This window comes from Acomys minous, assembly GCF_964271855.1.
Source record: "Acomys minous genome assembly, chromosome: 5".
In the NCBI taxonomy this organism is placed as follows: domain Eukaryota; kingdom Metazoa; phylum Chordata; class Mammalia; order Rodentia; family Muridae; genus Acomys; species Acomys minous.
In genome coordinates, this window is record NC_140494.1 from 2814509 (window position 1) to 2831821 (window position 17313).

The 17313-nt window shown below is 40.6% G+C and overlaps 1 protein-coding gene and 1 long non-coding RNA gene across 5 annotated transcripts in view; one reads left to right on the forward strand and one right to left on the reverse strand.

Annotated features, from left to right (window-relative positions):
• DIP2C (disco interacting protein 2 homolog C) overlaps nucleotides 1-17313 on the reverse strand; it is a 377861-nt gene that overhangs the window by 327424 nt on the left and 33124 nt on the right. The gene's annotated exons all lie outside the window — the stretch shown is intronic.
• Nucleotides 5732-15536, forward strand: LOC311597555. The gene is made up of 2 exons (XR_014779255.1): nucleotides 5732-7640; nucleotides 7677-15536. It is a non-coding gene; the product is annotated as an uncharacterized lncRNA (long non-coding RNA).

A 17313-nucleotide genomic window follows, 5' to 3' on the forward strand; every position in this document is an offset into this window, starting at 1 on the left:
CAAGGGCAATTGAGTGGGTGGTCATGTCATCTCTGTAATTCCGAGCTTTGTGTCCTGAAAAATAGCAGCTGAACTCTTAGTCCAGGTCACAAGAGATAGCCCTGAGTTTATTGATAATACTTAGGAGAAAACAATGAAGAATGCATGGAGGGACGGAAGCCAAACACTGCAGACAATACCAGAGATCATGGATGTGCCTGGGGAAAGGAGTTGGAATGTATGCCTCAAGCCATTGAGTTTGGTCTCTCACTTCTAAAGTGAAAGTCCAGTATTGCCTGCCTAAATAAGCACCATTAGGTGGCATCTCTCTGCTGCAAGGGACATAGAAGAACAGCAGATGACCTTGGGGCTTTCTCACATCCACCTGTAGATCGAAAGGCCGACTGACTCTGCTCTGATGAACCCTCAGAATGTAGGAAGAGAGACAAGCGAGAACTTATCTCTAGAACAGGGGAGTGGTGACATTAAACTAAACCTTGTGTAGATGACCATCAAGTCACACTAACTTAAGCTTTTCATGTGACTGCCTCTAAGAGCACCAGTCATAGAAATTAACTCAGGCAGTTTCTCCAACCAATCATTTCTCCCTTTTGTTTGTTTTGTTGTTGTTGTTTGTTTGTTTTTTGTTTTTGTTTTGATTTGGTTTTTCAAGACAGGATTTCTCATTGTAGCCCTAGCTATCCTGGACTCACTCTGTAGACCAGGCTGGCCTTGAACTCACAGAGATATGCCTGCCTCTGCCTCCTGGGTGCTGGGATTATAGGCTTGCACCATTGCCCCTGGCTCATTTCTCCCATTTTTAAGACAAATCAAACTACATATTTTTGGTATCATTTACACTCTTAAGTAAATATAAAATAACTTTATTTTATAAATAAGCCATGTGGCAAACCTAAGAGAAAGAAATCCCAAAGCACTTAGAGTACCATGCAGACTTCAATTCTTCAGTCTGTCACAGTTCATCTTATTGACCTGACTGGATTTGAAGTCACCATGGAAACATATCTCTGAGTATGTCTTTAGGACATTTCTAAAGAGGTTAAGGAAGAAAGGCCCACCCTGAATGTGGATGACATCATCCTGTGGTAGGGTCTCAAACTGAATAGAAAGGAAAGGAGAGGAAGGGAGCTGAGCACCAACATACATCTGTTTGCTTCCTAACTTCAGGCACAGTGGGACCAGTCACATGGGGCCCCTGCTGCTATGATTTTCCTGCCACAATGGGCTGGCTATACCTTCAAACTGTGAATAAAAATAAGTTTTCTTCCTTTAGCTAGCCTCTGTCAAGTATTTTGTCACAGCAATGACAGAAAAGATTAACTTTGTCATAATCTACAAAAGTACAGTTTAAAATTAACTTTTTTAAACTTCCAGATTTAATTTTCCCCATTTTTATTATATAAATGTTCAAACATATTAAAATGCTAAGAATAATACAATGAATGGCTCTTATTTTTCTCTACACAAAGCCTTAATTGCCTAAGTTTTCTCTGTTCTTCCTCTGCATATATACATGCGTGTGTGTGTGTGTGTGTGTGTGTGTGTGTGTGTGTGTGTGTGTATAGTGTATATGGAGTGTGTGTGTATATATCTCATCATGGGCCCCAGCCAAGGAGAGGACAGATGAGAACAAACAGGGCTGGGCAGCAGCTGATTGCTGAGAAAATGTTTTCTAATAAAAACAAAAACAGAACTACTAGCCGGGAAGTGGTAGCACACGCCTTTAATTCCAGCACTCAGGAGGCACAGGCAGGTGGATTACTGTGAGTTCGAGGCCATCCTGGTCTACAAGGTTAGTCCAGGACAGCGAAGGCTACACAGAGAAATCTTGTCTCAAAAAACAAACACAAACACACACACACACACACACACACACACACACACACACACACACACACACAAAACCCAAAAGCAAAAAAACCAACAACAATTAAAAAAAAAAGAACTACTATGGAAAAGCATCTGGATGGCAGGAACCCTTTAAATATATATATGAACAGTGACTAGGCAACCAAGATGACAAGCTCTTGGTACATGTTTGATGAATACATGGATTTTTTTAAGTATATGAAAAAAAACAGGCTCTATTTAGGGAAAGTGTATTTAATTTGACATCCCCACTATACCACTGCTTCTTCATGCTGGCAGCAGGCAAAGCTTGCTTCAGGTAAATAATTCTAATGGGAAACCAAAAAGCTCTTACAAAGAATAAGATTATATTACCAATTCATTCACACATTTCAACTAAATATTTAAGTTCCCAAAGCACAGTACTGGAAAAGGCAAGCCACCAACATGATTTAGCAGACGACCTTGAACTTGACAACATTCAATTCTGAAGAATAAGGAAAGAGCTGATGCAGGTCACAGTCCTCTCTCTCCTTACAGTCCATTTTGGTGATATATTTTACATAGTGAAATTCCTGTTTCTGTTTTATGGACACATAAGTGTTTCTCTAGCATTTATTCATGAATAATTCAAGAAAAATAAAGGTCTCAAAGTTTAACATTTAAAATTCCAGACGCACCTTGACTGGTAGAAAGGGGTATAGTCCAACACATCCTTTCTTACCTTGCAGGCTCCAACTCCATTCCTGGGCTGTGTAGCAAAATGCCCTTGATACAGACCAACAGCCACCAGAAGTTCACATGGGAAAACATCTGGTCCTTGCTTCCCTTCTCAGAAAGGCTCCAAAAGATAAACTATGAAACTTACCAGTCTTACTCTGAACTTTCTGCCCTCAGTTCAATTTAACATGTGTTTAGGCACCACCTGCTTCCATGACATAGGTCCTATGACCCTAAAAATATATCTGCCTGTGTGACTTTTTTTATAAAATAAATATGTCTTCTGATGCAGCTAAAGCTACAAAGGGTTCTAAAATGTTTGCTTCAGTTTAGAAATGCCTGGCCCCTAAGCTTCAGTCTCTGCTCTGGAAGCTGTACTGGTAAACTATAACACACAAAGCCAAGCAAGTGGGGGAACATACCAGAGGTCACCAGCAAGCACTATGTGCTCATCACAGATGTGATTCACCAAAAGAAACTAAGAAACAGCTGGCCTTGCCTCATTACTGATTTTTTTAAGCAGTAATTGTGTGTACATTAAGGTCTGTGCATTCCCAGCACATAAGTGACACAATGGGATCAGTTGGTACAGAAACTGATCTTTATCTCAAGATGAACAGCATAGGAAGGATTTTGATAAAAGCCAATAAATTGTTTTGGATGCACCTTCTGGCAGATTTAAAACTCCTCTCCAATACCAGAAAGTCCACACGAGAGGCATCTGACTTTGTTAATGAAAAGTAACATTTCCATTACATGTAATGGATTATAAAACGCTTCTTTGAAAGGCTATGAAAACAATCTCTTGCACTAGTGTCTCACCACACCCTAAAAATAAAAATAATAATAAACCAAGCTCACAAAGGAAAGCAGAGTAGAAGTCAGCATTCCTCAGTCCCAAAGAAGTAAGGACAGTATAGGAAGACAGGACACACATGGTAGCCCCAGCACTACATGTGCCCCAAAAGGGAGGTTATCCTCAATCAACATGTTAACTGAGTTTATGCATACAGGACACCTGGACACACATGCATAAATATGTTAATCCCAGTGGAACTAGCCTACTGTGAGACATTTCACATGTCAGCCTAAGCCTTGTTAAAGGAAGCTTTTGCCTCTCTTCCTCTCAAAAAAGACATCCAAGATCACACACAACAAATTAATTACTGTTAATAACTTAAAAAGAGTTCTGTAAACCGGGCATGGTGGCGCATGTCTTTAATCCTAGCAGAGGCAGGCAGATCTTTATGAATTCAAGGCTAGCCTGGTCTACACAGCAAGTCCAGGACAGCCAAGGCTACACAGAGAAACCCTATCTCAGAGGGGGAAAAAAGAAAAAAGTTCCGTAAACTGGGTGACATGTCACACACCTGTAATCCCAGAACTTGGGAGGCAGAGGCAGGTGGATCTCTGTGAGTTGGAGCCCAGCCTCGTCTACAAAGTGAGTCCAGGACAGCCAGGGCTACACAGAGAAAAACCTGTGTCAGGAAAAAAAAAAGTTCACTAGCCCTTTAAAGATACCAAGGTCAAGCCGGGCGTGGTGGCGCATGCCTTTAATCCCAGCACTCGGGAGGAAGAGGCAGGCGGATCTCTGTGAGTTCAAGGCCAGCCTGGTCTTCAAAGTGAGTTCAGGACAGCCAAGGCTACACAGAGAAACCCTGTCTCAAAAGACCAAAAAAAAAAAAGATACCAAGGTCACATCACTTTCTTCTAGGTGATAAATGGGAAAACACACACAGCTTCAACCTTTCTGTGTAACTATAGAGAATTTGCCCTGAAGGGCAACTTGCAGAGTAAGCCATTAGTGTTCCTTTTTATGCCCTCTGTGACCATGACAGGACAGTAGTAACCTTCCACCCCATCAAGCACAAACAAAGCCAGTAACGGGCAACTCTGGTTACAATGTGCACGCACAGAATTTGGCACTGCTTCTGAGCCTGGATCACTCTTTCTCGCCACCATTTCTGGGCCTATGCTCATAATTTGATACTAGTTACCTTGAGGATACCTCCCACCACATCACATCACAAAGGCAATGCCTTAATGACAACCCTTCTCTTGCTGCTGATCAACTGTTGCTTCTTTCAGTCAATACTTGGTAAAGTAAATTCAACATCTACCTTGATTTTTAGTAGCCAAGCAAAACTACTGCTGGCTACGACTGTTGCTTATCTTAATATTAGAACGTAAAGGGGAAATCATGTGTTAAAATTGATAAATGGTTTCATGTCCCCTCCACTATTTTAAAAAATGCAAGAAAATTAGGAGTGGCCTAATAATTTATTTATTTATTTACTTATTTACTTATTTGTTTATTTTGGTTTTTCAAGAAAGTGTTTCTCTGTGGAGCACTGGCTGTCCTGATTTCACTTTGTAGACCAGGTTGGCTGGCCTCAAACTCACATTGATCCACCTGCCTCTGCCTTCTGAGGGCTAGGATTACAGGCGTTTGCATATGCCACCACACCTGGCTTTTATTAATTTATTTATAAAATTCATCTGTAAATTATGGACAAAAGAGTTAGTTATAATAATATCAATTTTCTACAATTTTTGTTTTGCTTTGCTTTGCTTTTAGAGACAAGATTTATCTGTGTAACAGAACTCTGGACTCGATTTGTAGACCAGGCTGGCCTCAAACTCTTCAGTGATCCACCTGCCTCTGCCTCCACAGTGCTGGGATTAAAAGTGTGTGCCACCATGTCCACACCCAAATGTTTTTTATATTCACTTAAAGATAATAAAGTATACAGATAATTCAACAGGGTATACTAGATAGTACTCAATGTTTTTTGTACATTTCTACATATTGGGCAGAAGGACAACATTACTTAAAATATCTTACTAATGAGAAAACCTAGTTTCTTCCTTTTTTATTTTTTTCCTTTTATTGAAAAGATAGTTTAGTTTTATAATTAAGCTTAGTTGTTTAGAGGTTACGTTATTTTTAGGTCTAGATAGGTGTTTTTAGGTTGGTAGAGATGATATGTGATAGATAATGATTTATATACAGAACTGTAAACTCACCAAGATACGAAAGATGTTTTCTCCAAGGTTACCAAATACAAATAGGCAAAACACTATGAGTGTAATATTTATATAATTCCTAATTGTTTCATGGTCCTTCTTGCTGTATATAGTTTATTGTATATATGTGTAATAATATAAATGTATATGTAAAAGCAAATAAATAAATAATAATAAAATAGATTATTTTCTCATTCAATATACTCTGCTTCTCCCAGTTCCTCCCCACCTCCCCTCCCCTCCAGATCTACTCCTTTTCTATCTCTCATTAGAAAAGAACAGATTTCTAAGAGATAACAACCAAATATAACAAAATAAAGTATTATAAGATGAAACAAAAACTACCATATTGAAGTTACACACAGCAACCTAATAGGAGAAAAAGTGTCAAGAGCAGGCAAAAGAGTCAGACCCACTTGTTCTCACAGTCCTGAGTCTCATAAAAGCAATAAGCTAATAGTTATAATACATGTGCAAAGGACTTGGTGCCCACCTAAGCAGGGCCTGTGCCTGCTGCTTCAGTCTCTGTGATTAGTTAGTTCAGAGGGCTTTGTTCTCCTGGTGTCCTCCATCCCTCTGGCTTTTACAGTCTTTCCACTTCCTCTTCCTTGGGATTCCCTGAACTCTGAGGGGAGAGAATTGAGGGAGACGTCCCATTTAGACTATCTTAAGTAGTGCTTACCAGTATGAAATCTTTTCTATATGAGAATGAAATCATTTTTCTTACCAAGCCCATTTTAAAGAAATATTGTTTTGGTGTTTCAGGATTTGGCCTCTTTTCTTAGAAATATGTCATGATCAGATTTTAGCAAACCAGTAGCTCCAAAATGTTAGCATCATCAGAACCACCTGGAAGCCAGAAATGCAATTTACAGGGGGCTCCTCCTTTCTGGAAGTCCTATGTCCCCAGGTGTGGGACATAAAGCAGTTTCTAACTTCCAGAAGATTGCCCAAGGGGAACTGCTGGTGAAAATGCTGGAACGACCACCACAGAGGTGGCAGAGCACGTGTACAAACTTCTGTGCAAACGCAGTGGCTACTGGGTATCAAGTTAAACTCAAAAAAGAAAAAGGAAAGAAAGAACAGTCATCTACAAATACCATCCTTACCTTAGACCTTTTGCTCACTAATTCTATTCAGCATAATAGTATGTAAAAGGATCTGCCTTATCATCAGATACACACACACATACCATACCATGTCTATGGTCATCACACTATAGATGCACACACACACACACACACACACACACACACACACACACACACACACAATCACACCAGGCACCATGTTCCTACATGTCTTCAACACAAACATCATCTCACTTCTTTACTTTTCTGTCAAGTCTAGCTGATGCTTGAGAGGATAATTTGAGACAAGAATGCAACCCACACACACGTGACCTCCACTCTACATCAACCAGCTGGCTCTCTGGGGAAGGAGTTCTGTTTTTGCAATATAATTGTTTTATGGGCTAGAGAGATGACTCAGTTGGCAAAGTGCTTGATGTGCAAACATATGGACCTGAAATCAGATCCCCAGCACCCACATGCAAAGGCAAGCATGGTGGCAAGCATCCATCACCGTAGTGATGAGAAGGCAGAGGCAGGAACATCAATGGAGCTCACTGATCTGGCAAGACTAAGTGGCCAGTGAGCTCCAGGTTCAATGAGAGAGAGAGACTCTGTCTCAAAAACTAAGAGACGCCTCTTAGTTAGAAAGACACGTCTGGCCTCCACACACATGTGCAGACACAAAACACACACAAACTTAATTGCTTGAAATGAAATGCTGAACCATTCCATATCTATTATACACTGTCACACAATAATAAGATGACTGCAAAAGTATCTACAGCCTCACTTACGGGCACTATTATTCTAAAGACAGAATAGAATAGAACTTGAGAGAAGCTTGACCTACATCTAATCTTTCATTTTATTCATTTTACTTTACTAAATCCATTTTATTCAATAAATATGCATTAGGCATCAGTGGTGCATAGAAAGTCATGTCTACCTATCCAATCACTTCCACTCTGTAATGTAAAGAGAAAGGAAGAAAGAAAGAAAGAAAGAAAGAAAGAAAGAAAGAAAGAAAGAAAGAAAGAAAGAAATGGGTCAGGCTGGTTGGTGGTGTACATCTTTAATCCATGCAGAGGCAGGCAAGTGAGTTGCTGTGAGTTTGAGGCCAACCTGATCTACAGAGCAAGTTCCAAGATAGCCAGAGATAAACAGAAAACCCTGTCTCAAATTTAAAAAGAAAAAAAATTATTTGAAATGTTACACATAGCAATACATATTACTGGTTTTTCACTGAGCTCTAAAAGGCTTTTCAAGCCTGTAACCTTTCTCTATCCTCAGATGGGACATTCTCCTCCAAGTTAAAAGCATCCATAGGCATTATCAAAGCAAATCCACTAAACTGGAATTTGTTTAGACTCAAACAAGAGCGGCACTTGGTCTCCTGGGGCCAAAGCAATGTTGCCTAATTTCCAATTCCTAAGACAAACAAAATTTTATTTATAAAACTGTGTTATTTGTGGTCTATAAAAGCTGCCACTGAGGTATATGAAAAAAGTCAAGAAATTTCTATAAAAATATTAATGACTTGATGATAGTATTATGACTAATTTTGAAACAAGCATGTATAAATCCCACGTGCTATTTTAATAATAAAACTGCTTTTAAAGTCACCATAAATCATCACATATCCATCATAGGATCATATTTAGGAGGCAAGGGCAGAGAAATGGAGAGAGGAAATCAACTAAAATGAAGTATATATGAAAATCCCATATGAAAGCTTGTTACTTTGTAAACCCATTTTCAAATACAAAACAAAAAAACAAAAAACAAACAAACAAACAAAACAGTAGCATAAGGAGCCAGCAAGATGGCTCTGCAGGTAGAGGTTGTGAAAACCCAACAACTTGAGTTTGATTCCGAGTCCCAGAAGTTGTCTTCTGAATTCCACTCACACACACATCATACACACACAGGGAATAATCAATACAGTAATTTACCCCCCAAAATGGAGAAGGAATGGGCTTAACACCCATAAAAACTCAAATACTTTTTGGGAAGGTGATGTGTGGCCATTTAAATAACATTTGTTTTGTTCTAATAATACCTCTAATGGGTAACACAGCCTGCAAGCTGAAGGATGGACTGCAGGAGTATGAGCAAGCCATGGCTTAGTGGAGAAGTGAGCCTCCATTCCTACCAACACCTGCTACTCCAGCCCAGACCCCAATAGGAGCCGTGGTGAGGCAGCGGCTGAGGCCCTTCTACACAGCTCTCACTGGCACCCAGTGCTCCAGGCCACACTGATCTACAGACCACTTGACAGCTCTATGACACACTACAAGCTCCCTCCCACCCAGCAGTTATGTGCCAACATTCCACCCCGTATCTCTTAGCTTCAACAACAAACATCCTCTCCACTGTCCACCACAGAACCGAAGGCACATGACAGTAATGACAGCCAGGCACATGACACCTGCTAACCCTCAGCTGGCAGGAGTGGCAAGGCATGCACTGAACAGGGGCACACAGAACTACATACAAGCATGCGTGGATGTTCTAAAAAGAAAAGGAAAAAGCTATCCCTGTCACTAAAAGCAATCTATAAAATTTCATCTTGACTTTGCTGGAAAAGATATTTTCCTTCTACTTGGTTAGAATAACATATTAACTTACATTAATTTTGTATGTTAAAGCAACAGAGAAAAACACACTTTAGAACACATTAATATGCATTAGTTTGTCATGTTAAACAAAGCAATTTTAAAAAAAGAAAGCAAAATATACCAGCAGATTTTTATAGGGTTATAGCTTTTGTTAAGCAGTCAAATGATATTTAAATCCAAGAGGAAGGTAATATGATTGTGATTCTCAAAGGGAATTAGTTCACAGGCAAAAAGGGAAGAAAGTGGATACCTTTTCTTTCTTTCTTTTTCTTTTTCTTTCTTTTTTTTTGGTTTTTGTTTGTTTTGTTTTGTTTTGTTTTGTTTTTTGTTTTTTTGAGACAGGGTTTCTCTGTGTAGCTTTGACTGTCCTGGACTCACTTTGTAGAGCAGGCTGGCCTCAAACTCACAGCGATCTAACTGCCTCTGCCTCCCAAGTGCTGGGACTAAAGGTGTGCGCCACCAAGCCCAGCTGAATACCTTTTCTTTTAACCACCAAACTTTACCCATTTAGCTAAGCATTACCATTGCTATAACTATATCCCAATCCTTAGGTTCAAAACAACTACTAATGATTCTGAAAGATATTTCTCTTTGAAAGCAAGCATAGAAACAGGTGGCAGCATCACTCATTAATGTAAGGACTGAGGGAATAAACATACAAGTCAGACAACACTGTATGGTAGTTTAATAGCTTCAAATTATGGTATACCCACTTCAAAATGTTAGCTTTATTTTTTATTAAATTTCAGATAATTTTAATACTATAAAAATCAATTTTTGTTAGAAATAGTAAAAGTTAAATATAAAATAACACAATCACCTGAAGGCAAAACAACAAATAACTTTTCTTTTTCTTTCTTTTTTTAAAGATTGACTTTTTATGAATATGGTTCTTTTGCATGTATGCCAGCAGACCAGAAAAGGGTATAAGACTGTGAGCTGCCACATGGGTGAATTGAAATCAGGACCTCTGGAAGAGCAGCCATTGCTCTTAACTACTGAGCCATCTCTCTAATCCAGCTTTTCCTTTTCTTACATTTTCCAAAAATTCAAGGGAATCAGAGTCGTGTAGTTTGGATCTTGTTTTTTGTTTGTTAGTTTTTTGGTTTTCTCTTTGAGTTTTGGTTTCTTTAAAAAACCTAGTTATAAGGTCAGGCATGGTAGTACATTCCTTTAATCCAAGCTCTTGAGAGGCAGAGGCAGGCAGATCTCTGAGCAAGAGACCAGACTTGTCTACACAGTGAGTTGAGTGTAGTAAGGACTATACAGAAAAACCTGTCTCAAAAACCAAAACCAAGCCAGGCGTGGTGGCGCATGCCTTTAATCCCAGCACTCAGAAGGTGGATCACTGTGAGTTCGAGGCCAGCCTGATCTACACAGTGAGTCCAGGACAGCCAAGGTTACACAGAAAAAAAACTATCAAAAAAAAAAAACACCAAAAACCAAAAACCTTTTATATTATGTGAATATGTTTTTGTTTTAATCTCAGGTGTGGGATAAGAGTCTGCTTCACAACGGGTGCATACTTTGCCAGCTGCAGATTAATTCTGGGGACTCTAGAGAGCCCCGAGAGGACCTGTTAGGATGCTGTTCCTGCTGGCTGCTATTGCTGGATTGCTGTTTTGCTGGATATTTTGATGATGAAAATTGCACTTGCCTCAATGAACTCTATCTACATCCCTACTCAATGGGAAGCAGCCTACAGAAGTCTATGCCCGCTTTCCCCTCTAACCTTGTTGTCTTCTACCTAATGTTGGGGGTTGGAAGGCATTAGAGTGGAATACAGACTGGAAGGGAAGTAGAGGTATAAGAACCCAATAAAATAGCTGCAAACAGTCGGAATACTGTTCAGAGGTGTCACCTAAGTTCTCAAAAAATAATTAACTCAAATGTCACATTCAGCACACTGCAAAATAAAAGCACTTTTAGTTTAGCCCCCAAATCCCAAATAGCTTGCCAGTAATTCTCTGTGTATTTTAAGAAAAGGATGAACTCTTCCTGAAAGAACTCCACTAAAACTTAGTTGAGATAAGAGAACAATGCCGTTTCTGGCACCCAACAAACTTGCAACTCAGTCATTGCTCACATTTAAGTGTACCATTGCTTTGCAGCACATTATAAACACACTAAGAGAAAAAGAAATGTAGGTAGTATTTGTTGCCCAAAGCTGGTGCCCAATTAAGCTGTTCTGGTGAGACTTCTGCTCCTTGCGGAGTATTTTGAGTCTTCTCATCTGCATCTGGGAGATCCTAGCAACAAAATTCCAGAAGAAAGTATAGCCCAGCACCCCATCTTGGAATCCTGTTTTTGGGAATTGATGACCTCCCCACACTCAGAGAAAGGAACTCTCCTGAACAGTCACACACTAGAGGGCTCAACACAGAGGGCGGTTTCTTTTCCTATGCCCCCCCCTTTTTTTGGTAGTGGCATTCACCTTAAGAATGCATTTCCCCATTGTTGGCATGAAGTAACAACAGCATCATGCTATGTTTACAAGGTCAGGTGACTAAAATGTTCAGGTCTACAGACTACCCTAATTCTGTAACACCTATATATGGCTAGACCAACACAAGAGACACATTACAGGACTGATTGATGTCTTTGTGTATAACAAGGCTATTGTCATCATCTTATAAGAGAAGTAAGGGCCCCTGTAGCAACGTCTGTCATGTGCCCTTTCTACTTAGCACTGTCACAGCTGGTGGTGACTCACAGAGACTGCTCCTGAGGTCTACTGATCAATAGAGTCCTTTCCCTTCAAACCTGAGCTCAGAACCAGCAGAGAGCAGGTAGCACCTTTCATCTACCTTACCAGCTAGACACCTCAGAAAGCTGGTCCTCAGAAGCAAAGCCTGTCCCTAGAGCTACAAAGAGAGACAGGGCAGCTTCAAGTCCTACTGGTCCCAGAGCTGGTCACTTTCTACACCTTGATGCCTGGAACTAAGCTTTTAACTTCATACTAATTCTTCTGCATAATTTAGTTTAGGTTCTTTTCTGCAATCTGCAACCAGAATGATATCCAGCTCATAAATGGACTCCAGATGTCCTTGAGCCCTGGCAAATTGCAGACAGGACCATTTTGGCTAAAATTTAAAAGTCCACTGAAAATGTCTGGGGCTGTGGGGAAGCTACAGGTATGCTCAGGAAGAGATTTAAAGGTATAAAGCTTCTAGCTCAACACTTCTTTCTGTGATTTACAGATAGCTGCCCTCTACTAATCTCATTGTCTCTCTGAGCCCCTTTCCTCAAAATCAACAGAAGGCCTTTCTTGTCTTAGCCACTGCCTACCCCTCCAGCCCATCCACAGCCCATCCATCTTTCCCACAGGCCAGCCAAATCCTTGTAGCTCCCTCCTTTCATAGTCAGCTCCTGCCACTGCTCCCACCCTCAGAGAACAACCAGCAGGCCTTTTGGTGGCCTCTCCCCTGCACTAGTAAGGACCTAGACCACAGCCCCTATGCACATCTATAATGATTATCATCTCCTGTCTTGAATCCCAGATTACACTGCACAATGATTTTCAGTTCTCATCTGAGGGAGAGACTTTCAGCTTCTCCACTGAGGTGGACTCCTTACCAACAGTGAGTTTTATTTCCCAATATAGTATCTACATCAGAAAGATCTATCACTAAGCATTATAGAATGACTAAATGATTGAAAAGATAAATCTTGGCCAAGTGGTGGTAGCACATGCCATTAATCCCAGCACTCAGAAGGCAGAGGCAGGCTGATCTCTGAATTTGAGGGCATCCTAGTCTACAGAGTGAATTCCAGGATAGCCAAGGCTATACAGAGAAACCCTGTCTGGAAAACACAAAGATAAAAGAAAAAAGAGAAGATAAATCTAAGTATAAAAGAGCAGAAAACAGAATAACAGACGTGCTACAATACAGCTTTATGGTAGTAAGCATCTTCATGGAAGATATGCAAAAAGCACTTCAGAGCCAGGTGTGATGGCTATAATTCCAGCACTTGGGAAGCTGAGGCAGGAGAATTGTCTTGAGTTTTAGGACAACCTGGGCTACACAATGAACTAGTCTGAGCTACACAGCAAGACTCTATCTTAGAAACAACGGCTAGCAAGGCGGTGTGATGGCACACCCATTTAATCCTAGCACTTGGGAGGCAGAGGCAGGTGGATTTCTGTGAGTTCAAGGCCAGCCTAGTGTACTAAGCGAGTCCAGGACAGCCAGGGCTAAAACAGGAACCCTTGTCTGGGAAGAAAGAAAGAAAGAAAGAAAGAAAGAAAGAAAGAAAGAAAGAAAGAAAGAAAGAAAGGCTAGCAAACAAAAACATTACAATTTTAATTTTTGTTCTAATGTCCTTAAATAAGGTACATTTGTAAAAAAAAATAGTTCATGTAAAACACAGAGCAGTTTACAAGACGATCTGCCTGCATTTTTCAAAAGTACTTTCTAAGGTTTTAAAGGGTTGTTTTCATGTGTCTGTGTCTGTATATGTCTGTGCTCCTGCCCAAGAGGCAGTTGTGAGCCACCCAGTGGGACTGCTGGGAAACTAAAAGTCCCTCTCCAAGAGCAGTAAGTGCTCATAACTGCTGAGCCATTCCTCCAGCCCTCTGAAAACATTTAGATGTTTACTTTGAACATTTGTCCAAACAAATTCACACCTTAAAACATTTCCCTACCTGAATCTGGGGGTTTCCTAGACACCAACCCTAGCACAGCCTATTGAAGCATGCTCAGTAACCACGTGGCCAGAAAAGAGAGGCTGTGGTGCCCATTCCTGAGTAACCTAGTCATCCTCAGCAGTGACAGCTTCACAAAGGGAACATGGAGAGGGCAACTTAAAGGAAAGCGATATAGAAAAAATAACCTACTGGTGAAAAATGCAGTCAATACAAACTACAAGCTGAGCTATAAATAAAACACCTAGGCAACAGCTGACAAGACGGCTCATGCCTAGGATCGCAGCCACTAGAAAGCTGGGACAGGGAACTGTGACTTCAAATCCAGCCTGAGATACATCGTGAAAACCCAGACCAGACATAGTTACATTGTAAGACCCTGTTTCAAAATAATTTTTTTAAAGCTTAAGCAGTATGAGCTTCAATAAACTGGCACATACATTGCCCTGTACAAAGACAAACAGCCTTACCACATTCCCTAAGCCTATGAGGCTGAGAAACCAGGAACAGTAACAGAACATGAAGTGTGTCACCCTCAAGCCTGACACCCTCCCAACTCTCTTCCATCACTGCTGTAGGCTGAGAAAGAGTGGTCCATACTGCCACATGCTAAGGCAGCAAAGCAGCTTGGCTCAATTTTAACTTGAATAATTTGTTTTAGAAAAAAAATAGTACAAAGGTAGCACCTAATTTACTTTGTCTACTCACTCAACCTGCCCCCCCCTTACTTCTCACATCTAAGCACCACCACCAACCTCCCATACACACACAGAACTGATGGCTGGGGATATGGCTCAGTGGATAAGAATTTATTTCATAAGCATAAGGACCTAAGTTTGAACACCCAGCACACATGTTTACAAAAAAAAAAAAAAAAGCATAGTTTTTGCTTACAACTGCAGCATTTCTGAGCAGAGTTCCTGAAAACTTAAGGCCAGCCAGCATAACTGAAATAGCAAGCTTCCAGTTCAGTGAGAGAGAAATAAAAGGACACACCTGAGGTGCTGGTGGTCCAGGTATGCACGAGCACATGCACCACACACCACCAACAAAAACTGCGTTTTTCTATATATTTTTTTCTGCATATTATGCTTTTGTGTTTAATAAAAAGAGGTACCAGGGCAAATGATGGCTCTGTTTTTGTTTCTGCACATTTCCTTACTTTCTTGGGCACTTATCCATGCTGGGAAACAGGGCCACCTGGCTTCCTCAGCAGCTCTACTACAGCTCCCTACACAAGGGCTTTGATTCTCCTCAACCACACAATTGTGAGCAATCTCTCTTGATGATACAGATCTTGATAATATAATAGGAGATGTGGCTCTGCTTCGTTTAGCTAGCAATGCTTATCACACAGCCATCAGAGCCTTGGATCTATGCTCGAAAGCCAAACAATCCTAGAGAAGAACCCTGGAAGTTGTGTCTACATTGCCTGGCCTTAAAAAGAGGCATCTACAGGCGGTGCTGGTGCACGCCTTTAATCCTAGCACTTGGGAGACAGAAACAGGCAGATCGCTGTCAGTTCGAGGCCAGCCTGGTCTCCAAAGCGAGTCCAGGACAGCCAAAGCTCCAAAGAGAAACCCTGTCTTGAAAAACAAAAACAAAAACCCACAAACAAACAAACAAACAAAACAAAAAAGAGGCATCTATTCAAAACTGAATCCAAAATCGTCAGAAACCATAAGAGAGCCAGAACATTCTTTGTATAACTGTTACTTTTCCTAACAAATATCTTTCTTGATAACTGTAGCTGCCTTGTCACTCTGTATCTGTTGACAATAGGCAAAGTGGAGCCAAAAAGGTGAAAGGTTAACATCTTACTTCACGCCACACAGGGCCATCTCTATTCCTCATCTTCACTCTGTAAATCACTCGAGATGGATTTATGGGCCAATAAAAACTAAAGGGAAGGAAGAGCTTTTTCAACTGAGCATTTATATTTTGAAGCCATGAAAATTGTTTTTCTACTAATACAAATGATTAATCCTACTCTCCTGCTCAAGATGAGTTCTTTGCACAGAATTCACTGCCACAATAGTTTAATTTCACTTCCTCAGGATGTGGTCCGTTGGTGAGTTGGAAATTTGGCTTTAGTGTCTCAGTTCAATATTGAATATTCCTAGACTTGTGATGTATATCATTTATGTTTCATATTTAAAACCATCCACTTATGATTAGAAAACATCTTGAACACCTAGAAAAAAAATCCCCATCCCTCAAAACAAGGGCTTAAGATGTGATATGCCATCTACACAGCTAGTAAACCATGTGTGCACCCCATGCCATTTCATGGACAAACTGAATGATTTTTTAAAATATCATTTGGGATATCACTGTAATTTCTCTAGTTTCACTAGATTTGTTGACTGACAGATCCTGTGTGTGAGGCCAGTATGTAGAAATAATATGCAGGGAAAGCCAAGGGCTGTTTGCATGGGAAGCAGCTGAGTGCCACATGTCCCTGCATATCTCCAAACATGCATGCATACCTTTCCCTGGGCTTCATTAATTTAACAAAGTAAGGAAAGGTCGCTGCCATGAGAAACACGGAGGAGAGATGCTCTGCCTGCAGATTCAAACAGCTCTGAACACTATTCAGTACAATCCAAGCAGCCCAGCCTAACACATATCCATAAATGCATTCCCCAGAGGCTGCTGGAACGAGAGTGCATTTTCCTACAGGGACAGCAGCCAGGGTGACGCCCTGGTGTAGGGCTCAGAAGCAGAAATGCTTGCTAAGGAAGGGGAATCAGATTCTCTGGCAGTTGCTTATGGGGAGACACACAATGTAGCAGGACATGTGACTGGGCTGCTGTCCATCAACCATAAACTGGAGCTTGCCAGAAAATACGTTGATAAATTTGGGGATCCACCAGGATTCTAGTAGCAATTAACAATAAAGACCTAATGGTTGAAATTAAAGACTTAGCAATTAAATAATCTCTTCAAATGTTTATTAATAAATTTCAATCCCGGAGCACAACTGTCCTACCCTTCACACACACAGCATGTAGTCCCATAGCACTGTGGGGTTTACCTGAGAAAATTATTTCTCTCAAATATATCATAAGAACTGCCTGCAATGTTTTAGGCAACAGCTTCAAGAAATCTGTATTAACATTTAAGACTTCTACATGGGTCCCTCAACTCACTAAGGAATTAACAGTTCTGGGCTTAAAAGACAAAGACACCATTTAAACAAGCAAAGTAAAGAAACAAACTTCATTAAACAATGATTTAACCTGGGGGAGGGGAAATTTTGTTCATGCCAGTCTCTCCACTGAAATAAAAGGCTTCTCAGAAATCCCAAGCAGCCACACCACACCCTCTCCTGATTCCTTCCACTTCCAGGCACTCAACAGAGACAGCTGTAGAGGAACTT